The 12,886-nt window shown below is 46.5% G+C and overlaps 1 protein-coding gene across 1 annotated transcript in view; it reads left to right on the top strand.

Moving 5' to 3' along the window:
* The window catches only part of tbkbp1 (TBK1 binding protein 1), a 39,726-nt gene that overhangs the window by 4,084 nt on the left and 22,756 nt on the right, over window positions 1-12,886 (top strand). The gene's annotated exons all lie outside the window — the stretch shown is intronic.

Raw genomic sequence — 12,886 nt, 5'->3', positions numbered from 1 at the left:
CTTATAAAACTGCATTTGAAGAAAAAAAATCTACCGTGAGCTTTGCTTCCTTTTATAAAACACGCTGAGGACTGGACTTTGATCAGATGTTCGGGGAATGATGGTGTTAATGGTTCTCACCTGTCGCACAAGGGTTTAGCTTTAATGAATAACCTCTGATCAATCTGTATTGAATTAAGTGTTTGGTCAAAGTCATTAATTGATCTAAATGTGAGAGTTCAGAGGCCTGATGGGGAGAGAATGAAGAAACTCAACCTTCTCTGTCGTGTCAGTTCAATCAAATCAAAGATATAATTGCTGTGGACTTTGTAGAATTTCCCCCTTTCACATCACATTTTTTATCCCTTATTGATTTGATTGATTTGTGCAACTCTAAGTAGCTTTAAAGTTATTAAAACATCCAATTCTGCAGATGTTAAGATTAATTAAGACACTAAAGTAAGATGAGAAACATGTCGAACTCCTTCAGCGCTTTTGACGTAATCTGAAGTGAATCAGAAACATGAGAACAAACTAATATCGGTGTGATGAGAACTACCTAAAATTGCAGTTATTGTATTTGACATGTACTTTTTAGTTTGGTCCATGTCACATCTGCTAACAGCCACCAGGGGGAGCTTGATACACTCTGGCTTCACTTTTGGGGAGCTGTCATGTCGTCCATCTTTATTTCCAGACTATGATTCAAACACAGTTTGAGTTTCTACCGACTCGGAGCAGATAAAGTTTGACGTTCACGACGCTAATGCCTTCCCCGGTGCATTAACGACCTGCAGCCTGATGATGGCGCAGTTTCCCGTCGAGCATGAGGTCATTCATCTCACTCTGCAGTATCATCCCCGGTGGGCAGCGCACGTGGCACCAGACACACACCGAGGACGTGTCCTGCCTGGAAACAGCGCCGGCATCATTCACACACATCTAATCTATGCAAGAGCTTTTTTCCATTTCCCTCCAATGTCTTTGCCACATTTCCATCCTCATTTCCTATGTTTCCCGCCTCCGGCTCGGCTGTGAATCTGCACACTTACGATTATGTTCACATACATTTGGACGTTTTACGTAAGCTACTTACAGACTGAATCACTAAATGAACAGGGAGAGTGGCGGCTCTGCGGGCTGATGGAATATTCATAGGCGGCTTTTAAGGGTCGCAGGGGGTGAAGGGGGGGGGGGGGGGGGGGGGGGGGGGGGGGGGGGGGGGGGGGGGAGTGGGAATGATGCGGTGCCATGCTCCCGTCCCTCAGATGTATTGTGCATCACATCTCTCCATTTAGAACCCGGCTCTTGAATAAGTGAAACCTCGGCAACACTCGACTGTGTCAGGTGTTTTTGTTTCATTAAGTCCACGCAGCCGGTTTCTGCAGAATTAGACTTTTGCAAAGGTAAGGGAAGTTTTTACTTTATCGTCCCATAGGGGAAACTTGTCCCGGGCTCCAGGCCACTGCATCATACAACACGCACCGCAATACACACACACACACACACACACACACACACAAATACACAACAATCATGGTTCTGTGTGAAAACAGGAGATAACGACCGTTTCCGTAAGATGCTAACGAGTCACGACTGGTGACTAAGACCGGTGATAATTATTTTGAATACAGCGAACACCGAAATCCACTTAACCGTGATATGTCCTCCGGCTTCACAGAGGCAGAGAAGAGAGGCTCGTTCTGAAGTGTGTCGATAAAACGTGGAAGGTTCCAGAGCGTCAAGCTGCTTTTATTATAATTAGAGTAAAAGAGGAAAAGTGTCCAGTGTGTGACAGACAGACAGACAGACAGACGGACAGACAGACAGACGGACGGACGGACGGACGGACAGACAGACAGACAGACAGACAGACGGACGGACAGACAGACAGACGGACAGACAGACAGACAGACGGACAGACAGACGGACGGACGGACGGACGGACGGACGGACAGACAGACAGACAGACAGACAGACAGACGGATGGACAGACAGCTGCCCTGAGCCTGGACTTAATGTCCAGCCGGCATGAACCAGATTTCACTAATCAGGTTAATGGCACGCTGCAAAATGTTGCATGACTGGTTACACCTGCAGGACGATTCTGTGCCAAATCAAAGCTCCGATAATTTCAGGAGACAAAGCTTCGTCCATTAGCTCCAGGAAATAACCAGGTGGACGAGCCTGGAGGCAGGAGCTGACACACACACACACACACACACACACACACACACACACACACACACACACACACACACACACACACACACACACACACTCCTAATGATGCTGCCATCACAGTGAATCCAGAGCTCGGGTTTAAATGTTTTTTTTATGTTTTTAGGGGAAAAGGGAAGTTAAAGGGGAATCTCAATCTAAACTGGGAGTTTATATGATTTTTCCCAGTGTTTGATGGTTTGTTTGTCAGCAGGATTAATCAGAAACGACAGAACGGAAACAAAACTTGGTGGAAGTTTGGGACATGAGCCAAGAAAGAACCCATTCAATGTTGGCATGGATCTAAAAAAAGGACGGATTCAGAAATTTCATATTATTGGGAGATTTTTTTATTGAATATTTGAACCAATGTCCAAAGGAATAATTAATGGATCTTCATTTTGCGGACTGATATATGAGTGTGAGTATTTTGGTGAAGCTGGATTCAAGGAGACTGGAAGATAACATCGTGCCACTAAAGTTAATTTGTGAGGAACGTTGTGTGTAATCGTCCCTGATCCACAACACATCCTTCCACCAAGTTTCATGGAAATCTGTTCAGGGTTTTTTTGTCTAATCCTGCTCACAAAAAAAACAAACAAGCAAACTTACAAACCATCAGGGCTGAAAACACAGGAAGAAGAAAATGTGGACAAACGCTGATAAACAGCTGCATTTTGTTCCAACACTCAGTCTCTTCACCAATCACCCTCTTCCTCTTCCTCAACCTCCTCTCTATTAGATTTATATTTTTCATATAACTGCAGTGTCATATCTCTGAGCCGAGGCCCTGACCACAGATTCTCTCTGCTTCTGGCCCGGCCGCTCCGAGCCTCTCCTCCCTGTCGGAGTTCTGTCTCTGGATGATTCACTTGTTCACCGATGTTCTTTCCGGGTAGAAATCCTCACCTCTCTCCGAACTCCCTCTCCTCTCTGCTGCTCTCCAGAAGAACCTCGCACCTCCCTCCCACTTGTCCCGGCTGTTTTCATTGTTCTTAGAAGCAACCGCTCCGACTGCACCGCTCGCCGCCGCGTCTCCTCAGCACGCAGCCATCATTCTATAATGATGTGAAGTGCGGCCGTTGTGTGATGTGGAACCCTGAACGCCGCGTGTCAAGTGGAGCGGCGACATTAAAGGGTCGCAGTTGTGTTGCTTTTGTTGTGAGAGGGAGCCTGGTTGCTTTGGAGACTGAAGCCATGTGACGTAACCGCGGTGAAATGTGACCACGCACTCTCGCTGCCCAGTCAAGACACCGCACCGACCGCTGAGGCCGACCATGCAACGTCTACCTGTGTGTGTGTGTGTGTGTGTGTGTGTGTGAGCAGCATCAAGTACTGTGTGACAGAAAGAGACAGTTATCGTACAAACCAGAAAAGACCTCGTGAGTCTCCGTGCTCACTTGGGATTCTCGTTGTTCTCTTTGAGAAAACCAGGTTACCCACTTGCTCGCCACCCGTTGCTGGACGGCCTCAGCTCCCTGTGGTGCACCTAAAAATAACCGCTCACACTCCGAGAACGCCCCACGTGCTTCGGGAGAGAGAATCTTACTGTTGACGTCGCAGAAACCGTTACTGCTACAGTGACATTTATTCCTAAAGCTCGTAGCACATGAAACACACGCGGGGGGGAAAAGGAGGAGAGCGGACGCCGTCACATCCGAGGCCTTGCTTCTGTCGGGAGGCACACGTAAACCAACAAACTGCCGTCAGTTCGAGTCCGAGTACACAAAGAATCCTTTCATCTGTGAGATAATCTTTGTGTTGCCGGCGGCGCTCAGACACAGCGCATAGATTTCCAATAAGTACGAAGCTGAAGCATTAGGGAGAGTGACGTGCAGCAACACTGACGGAAACACACCAGGTGTCCATTTGCAAAGAGGAAGAAGGTGGATTTCACACTTGGTCCGTGGAGACTCTGCTGCTCTGTCTTTACAACCTCTTGGTTTTTTGATAAACTGCTTTTCAGACCTGCACTGACGTCCGGACATTTTCCTTCAATTTTCTGGATGTGAGAACGTCCGAGTCAGTTGCTCCTCACATTTCTTTGGGAACTTTTCTTTTTCATCCCCCTAAATAAAATGTCAGAGTGAGAATAGATGTTTATGTTACGTAAAAGATGCACGGAAGCACGTGGGTGGCGACGGTTACATCGTCCGAAACTGACGAATCTCTTTTAGTACGTAGAAAACTTGACTAATAATAAAATACAAATATTTTGGCTGAATAAAGCGCTAAGCTAAGTTGCTGACTCAGCTTTCAGTTCAGCCGATACTGTGGAGTAAAGGTTTTAACTGAACCTTTTAAATCACACATGCACAACGTAGACTGCTTATACGTTAAAAGGGTCTTTATTATTTCATCAAGCTAACTTATAAATGGACGTAGCTGATGTCGTCCTGGCTTCGGGGCGACAACAACACTGGAGGTAAATACTTGATATTGTGGGAATCGCGAGTGATGTTTTTACGTGTCGTCCTCGTTGTCGTTATGTTAATGGCTCATTTTAAATCTAGCAGTTAAAGAATTAGCCTCTGAGCTAACAGTGGCACATTCACAGTGATGGTTATGAATTTTCATCAGCCCTGTAAACAATGAATAAAGTAAAATGAAATATTTCGCTTGTACAGGGTGTATTTGAAAGGAATTGATCAGGTAGAAGGTTAAACGCTGAACTAACAGCAACGATAATGTCGTGAAAATGTCTTTGAATCAGTCGCAGAGGAAATTCAGGTCTGTTCAACCCAGTTTTCTTGGATTCAGGTTCCTGTGCACGCTGCGTTCCTGCAGGAGAGCCTCCTCAGTGCAGTTGCCTGCTTGCGTGGGCAGCTGCCCGTGTTACTGAGACACAATCTGCAGATCTGCTGAACACAAAGCAACCAGATTCATGGTTCCTGATGCAAATCAATACGAGCGTATCGATAATTCAACACAATACACACACACACACACAACATGTTCTCCTTAGTGACTAAATCAAACCGAGTTCACAGTTCACATTTAAAAATAGAACCAGTTCCTGCTCTTCACCTTCGTTTCATCGTGTGGTTAATGCTGCCGTCAAAGATCCTTTCTCGACACTTTATCTTTAATGTGCAGCCAGACGTTAAAAGACGGAGAGGCGTTAGTGTGTGTCTGTGTGTGTGTGTGTGTGTGTGCAGAAGCTTTTACTTTGTTCAGACAAAAGCAGAATCTGGAGGCTGGTGAGAGTGTGTGGATGGATGTTGTTTCTCCAGATAATGATCTGTACTACGCATGAAGTGTGCACAGACACGTGAACCGGAACGCAGGAGGTTCAATGCCCTGACGAGTGTGTTGTTAAGGCCGTGTGTAGTAATTTGTGATTTTTGAAAGCGGCCCCGTGCACCTGTTCCTTCAACCTCCTCATCCTCCTTTCAGCCTGGCTTCTCCTCCTCTTCCTTATTCTTCTCGTCTCTCCCTGTTCTGTCTCCCTTCGTCCCGTCGGCTGAGCTCTGATCTCCTGGAGTCGTCTGCTTCATGGTGTTGCACATCCCCCAACTCCCCCAGGTCACTTGGTTACGGAACATTTCCCCCTTCTGTCATCCTTCTCTTTCCTCTCATGATTTCCCTCCCTGTCTGTCACTCTCCGGCTGCGTGTGCCTGTTTTGAGCAAAAAAAAAGTGTGTGTGTGTGTGTGTGTGTCTGTTGGTGCATGAATACCTGCTTCATCAAGCACTGAGACAGACACACACACACACACACACACCTCCTCTGTATTGTGTTGTTGATGACAACCGAACGAAGTCTTTCCATGGTGCATCGATGATGTCACACACGTGCACACACCAGGAGAACGCCGCTCCCATCATGCACTGCTCATGTTTATCATATATTCCTTCAGATCCAAGCCAGTGCTCTCTTTTCTCCCCCCCCCCCCCCCCCCCCCCCCACACTTCATCTTGTCTCTGGACTCGTCCAACGAGCAGCAGCAGCAGCATCATGCACTAATAATTCATCAGCAGCCGCAGATTGTCATATCAGCACTGGGAGCCAATTAAACACTCGGTTACATTTTCTGTCTTTAGCAGGTTCTCATAGATCTTTGTTCCTCAAAATAATGGAGGTCAGACTTGGAATTAAACTCGGCCGCTTCATCCGTTTGGGGGAATTTCTATTAGACATGATTGGATTTGAATTATTTACAATTTCTAGATGTGGAATAAAGAGTTTCTTATATAAAATGATCCCAGCTCTTCATCTGCAGAAAGACATTTCATCCTTTGCATTTCATGATGCATGTGTGTGGGCATGTCGCTTACGTGAGCTTCTGTCGTGCGTCGGATTTAAAGAGCAGTTAATTTGACTTGAATTAGGCTGAAATTGAAATCTAAAAATACGTAAACACACATTTAAATGTGTTTCAGTTTGATGTCTGAGTGTAACTCTGCTGTTTCTAGTAGGTGCACGATCACATTTCATTTTTAACACATTCGTACGCGAGCGTGTGCCAACCCCTGTGTGTCTGACTCTGCGTCGGTCCTCTCGTCAGTAACTGACAGCAGAACAGACACACGGGAGGAAGAGGTGATGTTCGGTGAGGCACACGAGCCTTTAGACGCCGGGGGAACAAGACAAAAGTGAGAGCCAAGTACGAGTCAGGGCCACTGGCACTGGAATGATTTGAGCTGCTCCAGCTGTCAAGGTCTCTGGCGTTAATGTATGAATTTACCGTGAGGTGTGTCTGTGTCTGTGTGTGTCTGTGTGTGTGCGTCTCACTGATACTGCTCCACTTCAAGGCTGTGAAGTCGTATTCATGTCGATTTGCATCACAACGTCTTCCTCGCCACCGGATCCTCGACAACTGCAGCATCAACAAAAGCACCACACTAGAAGCCGACTGAGCTGCGTAGAATAATTACAGATCGTTGATGAATGAACCTGTTCTGAAACAAAACAAAAATGCTGCAGCTCCTCTTTTCAGCCTCTGTCTCAAACACCCGTTCTGTCTCTTTAAGTCCAGTCCGCTCTGATTGGCCGGCTCGCCGTGCATTATGCAAACGTGGAACCTTGAATAAACACGAAATAACCTTCGTAACACACCGGAGCAAAAAGCCTCGTGTCTCCTTTAGGTGACAAATCTTTGCAGCACAATCTCGTCTTTGTTTTTTAAAAAGATTTGAGAAACAGATTAAAATGTGTAGCGCCAACATTCTGTGCAGCCTGGAATTTAAAGCGTGCTCAAGGTGAAACGATAAATCTTTTCAGTTTGAAGTGAAAATGCGAAGCTGCATGAACAGCCCTCCGCAGCCACCCGGGGTCAGCAGAACAGGAGTGGAGTGATTACTCTCTGTGAGCGACATGTTTCCCATCTCAGCCGCTGTTATTACCAAAGTATTGATCCGTGCCGTCTTGAATATCTGAGGCTAACTGCGCCGCTCTCTCTCTCTCCGGCACAGTGTGCGTCACACGGCCCCTGAGCCGCCGGGTTCCACTCCACCCTGCTGCCTTGCCAACTGTGCATTGAGAGAAAGCATCGCACTCTTATTGTGCTTTGAAACAGCTGCGACCAAATTACAAGCTTTATTTCACCGGGAAACACACGAGAGCTCATGACTCATCCAGCTCACCACGTCAGCGCGTGTTGCATGTAGGCGCCATGTGTGTGGCGGTGGATGATTATTATTAAGGCTGAGAGAAGATGGGGAAAGCAGGGTGGGCTTTAATTGCAACCAGAGCCCCAAAAAAAAGTCATTCTTATCTCGTCCTCTTTATCTTTTTTCCTCTCCGGTATTTGAGCCGCAGCTGAGCGAGGGAATCCAAGTGTTCGATTGGTTGGAGCAATAATGAGGAGATTAATGTCTTTTGTGGGGAAAGTTCTCATTCAAAGTCCTGACAGACGTCTCTGCAGTCAGAGCGGCGCTGATGAACTTTTGCAGCCGAGTACCAAGATGGATGGATGACAGGGAAAGAGCAAGAGAGGAAGTGAATGGGGGGGGGGAGAAAGAAAAAAGGCGGAGGAAGGAATTGACAGTTTGCTTCGGCTCCGGAGGAAAGAAAGATGAGGGAAAGGAGGAGACAGCAAACTGAAAGTGGAGGAAGAAAAATACAGCAGCACAGCTCATTGTCTCAATACTGCCCCTGCCATCAATCTCCCGAATGGCAGCTGCCTCACACACACAGACACACACACACACACACAAATACGCAAACACACACACACACACACACACTCTGCCCGACTGCCTACACAGCTGATTCCCCGAGTGATGAATCACGGCGCGGCATGGCGTGGCACAGCAAGGCATTTGTTAGAGGTGGTGTTTTTCTCCATGTATAAGTTCTTTGTGTCGTAAATGTGTGTGTCTGTGTGTGTCTGTGTGTGTGTGGGTGTGTGTATTGTGGCGTGGGCCTGGTGCTGCGTTGTGTGTGTGTATTCAGTACACATATGTTTCTAGAAGCCGACACGGCAACAAACATCTTTATTACACGGAGCTGATCAGACTTTAGGTGATAAAAGAAAATAACACTGTTGCCTATTGAGTGCGTTTTATCATTTTACTACATTATCCTGTAATTAAAACTAAAGTGTGATTTAATGCGATGTGATCTGATTCATTCTATTTGAATTTTAATAGTTTAACCATTATAGTTTATAATGGTTTATTATTCGCTGCTGTGAAATAATTTATTCAGTGAACGAGAGCCGGTCAGTGCTGGAAGTGGAATTTAAAAAGGTTCCAGAAACGTGAAGGACATTGGAACACTGACCTACTATTGTGTATTTCTGTGCTACACAACTAGTTGTCGAGACATTGGCGCACAAATGTTATTTCTTGTGCAATTTGTTTAATATCGTGGTTTACGATTCGTTGTTTTTATTATTCAGTGAATACCAGGTTGACCTTTGAGATGAGGTCAGAGCACAGCGTTGATACGGAGTGCATCAATACTTACTACCTGCCTGTACACACACACACACACACACACAGACACACACACACACACACACACACACACACACACACACACACACACACACACACACACACACACACACACCAGTTCCCCGACACGTTACCACACTCAGCCACGGTGATGTGCACGTGCTCACAAGTCCGCATCCACACACACTTGGAACACAAGCACAGACACACTCAATCACAGACACACACACACACAATCGAGCCCCACCTCTCGGCGTTTGAACGTTTTAATGGCTTCTCGGTGTGTGTGTGTGCCGCTGCAGCTCTGGCCTCGTTCACAGTGAGAGGAGACGCGAGCAGGGGAAACAGGTGCAGTGGAGTGGAGCAGTGCATTATGGGAGCATTCGGCGGACGAGTGCAGGGCACAGACGTCACCTCTCTGAACCGTTCACTCACAGACGTACTGTCGGAGTCAGAGGTGCCAAACGTCCAGCCTGTGGGGGGTCAGAGGGCGACGCTGAGGAGAGAGAGAGGTGGGAAGACATAAAGATGGAGGGAAACAATAAACCCCTTTATACACAGAGTCTGCTCCTCCAGACAGATTTTACATATCAGGCGTTGCAGACTCGAGAGGTGTGACGCACGCACCAGCGCCGTCTGTCCCCCCCTCTCTCCTTCTACACAGATGTCGACTCTGTGGCTACATCCACCTCCTCTACAGTTTCGTTTGAAAACGACGTCTTGAAAGTTAAACGATCCCGATCCACCACAGCATCAGATTGAATCCCTGTAACGAGCCTGAAAACGAGCGGACACAGATTGCTCGAATAACAGCTCGTCTCCTCCAGGTTAACAGTTGTATCAATAAATCTCTTTCTGCCCGTTCCGGAGTAAAATGCAACCGACAGCATTTACAAACGTCTTCACATTAACGGCTCCAGTAGTAGTATGGATTTAGCCTCAGATTACCTCCGCTGCCGGTATAACGGCGGAACAACAATAACCCCACCAAAGATTTCCATGTCCATCCCTTCTACACACGGAGGAGGAATGAAGGAGCAGCATTTCAAACGGGCTGAGAAGTGGCTGTAGGACGTGAGGAGGATAGAAGGTGTCACTGAGGTGCAGAGAGGGCGGCTGAGGAACAAGAGCAGGAGGGAGAAAGCAAAGTGGTTGCATCTCCCGACAAGATCCAGCTTTAAAATGCCGCTCTGCTGGGACTCAATCCCCCGGTTCCCTCTTTCATCCTGGTTCTCTTATCACCACAAAACCCTGCCTTGACCCAGCTGCTATCATTTCTGCTGCTCTCATGTATTTATGCCCTGGGACACAACAGAGGCTCAGAGATACACATACCCTGTATATAAATACATAAATGCACACACAGGCCGTATAGAGAAGAAAATAAGCTTGTGTTTACACAGAAGAGTCTCATTTTCTTTACAGGAAACCACGAGACAAGATGGAGAACAGGATTTATCAGTACGAGGAGATTTGCATGATTACGAGTGCGATCCACGATTAGTTCTCCGACAGACACAGATTTCCCACCGAGAACAATCAGCTGTTGCTTCAGTCCTCAAAGGATCCAGCAAATAAGAAACGCAGTATTTACACAGAGCACCAGCGCTGGGATGGGATTGAGTTACAGATGTTGGTAAATGGATGAGGCGGTTTTCTTTTGAAGGCATACAACAGCTGGAATACTCCACTTACAGCTTCCTCTTTAAAATCTCTCTGCATATAAGTAAGATTGCACAACCTCAGTTTTAATATAGTGCTAAAAATGTGAGGATATAAACAAAAGGTAAAGAAGTAAGCATGGAAAGCATGTTCCATAATGTAAATTCATCTGAGTCACAATAATTAATATTCTGTCATCAAAGGTTTGTTTGTTCAGTTAATAATTAAAATATAGAAAGTGCACAGTTCAAGACAATAACAATAAATAGAAAAATAAAATATTGGTAAGAGAATAAAATAGAAAGTTTGTAAAACAATACAAATATTACATTACGGTGTATTGATTCAGAGTCTCTACTTTATAAAACAGGGGGAAACAACACTGTGATTAAAAGAGACTCAACGAGAAAAGTGCAGTGAAACGGTTGTAACCACGGTTTAATTTATGATCAGCATGAGGGACACTCGCTCCCTCTCATCGTCTCATAAACGTTCTCATTAATGTCATCAGCTGAGAGATAGAAGAGGGAATCTGCTGCTCGAGCTCCGAGAGGCTGCACCTGAGCTCCATGCTAATGTCTGTAATGGTCCAGATGACGGCTCGTACATACTGATGCTGAGCGGGTGTCATGTATCCTCGTGTGGCTTCTCTACCCACGGAGCTCAGCTGCTAACGTGGCTCAAAATGTCAAAATATTAAAGTTATGACTCAGATCAAATTCTTATTTCCTCACTCGCTGAATTTAAAACCTTTTTTCTACATCATATTCATTAATATTTGTTTTAATGTCAGCTAAAAATGTAGGGAAACGAATGCTTACACATTTTCGATAGACATCATCCTAAATAAAAGAACATTTCAAATACTATATATGTCATTAGTATGACTGTGAAAGCTTTGATCTTCTAAACTGAGCACGAGAACATACGTGTCAGAACCTGAGCGTCTCACAGTCTCTGCTCCTTCTCAGTGGAAAACCTGTGAAATGGTAAATGCTCTGTATTTATTAGCACTTTTCTACTCTCAGTGACCATCAAAGCACTTACTTCTGCCCTTTGAACCGTTCACACACGTTCACACAGTTCAGCTACGTGCTGCACTTTCTCCCACATCAGCCCCACACAGTGTCAGGTTACCGTATAACCGTGGGCAGCTGTTTGTCCTGCTTTGTTACCGTCCACGCAGACAGGACACTGGCAATCTGCCGAGGTGTAAGCACACTTGACTTTTAAAGGGATAGGGATTGTACTTACTAATACTAAGTACAATCCTTCTCCATCTCCATCAGGCGCTACATCCTTGCTGTCAAACGTCCAAACGTGGCTTTGGACTCGGCCTAAAATGCTCTTGCACTTGAATCCTGTGACAGCGTCTGATTCAGACCTGATCAGGCAGGTCCGACCTCGTCAGATCACTGCTGCGACTTTTCCTGGAGCTAATTTAAACACGAGACCTCCATGTAAAACTGCCGTCACACGTAGGTACTGAGCACAAGTCGCCCAGTTCATGGCTCCAGATCTGCCAGATGACGGCAGCAGTGCGTGGCCCCTCTTCAGTGACGAAGAGGAAGAGGAGCGGTGCTTTAATCTCTGGGGAGGTGGAAGGGAGAGGGGAGGGAGGGAGAGAATGGGAGAGGTAATCTCAGCGGAACAGCGAATGCCATGTGGGCCCGCAGGTAATGTACGACTTCCTGTGGTAATCGGCGTAATGACGCTGGGAGCAGGTCGGGATCGAGGCGTCTGCCGTCACCTCTGCAGCCCGTCGGGGCCCGGAGAGCCGCCGCAAATGAGCCCAGAGGTCCAGGAGATAGAGTGGACTGTGTGGGAATGGGAAGGAGGGGGGGGGGGGGGGGGGGGGCAGGATGAGGCAGAGGAAGGGAAGCTGTGTGAGAGTGTGTGCGTGTGATAAATGCTTCATTCCTCTGCTTCCAATGAGAGGAGCGTAGACAAAATGGATGTTGGTGTGTCCCTGTGCTGTTTTCTGAATCTGCAGCATCTCCACTGGAGCACGTGAGCTGGTCCGTACTGGAGCTGGAGGTATTCTCCATACATTAAACCCACATGGCCAGTGAGTGTATATTTCTGGATCCATACAGTGTTAGAGCATGATATTGACTATTGAA

This window comes from Hippoglossus hippoglossus, chromosome 19, assembly GCF_009819705.1.
Source record: "Hippoglossus hippoglossus isolate fHipHip1 chromosome 19, fHipHip1.pri, whole genome shotgun sequence".
NCBI classification, from domain to species: domain Eukaryota; kingdom Metazoa; phylum Chordata; class Actinopteri; order Pleuronectiformes; family Pleuronectidae; genus Hippoglossus; species Hippoglossus hippoglossus.
The sequence above is the reverse complement of the archived record's forward strand: the minus strand, read 5'-3'. Positions and strand labels throughout refer to the sequence as shown.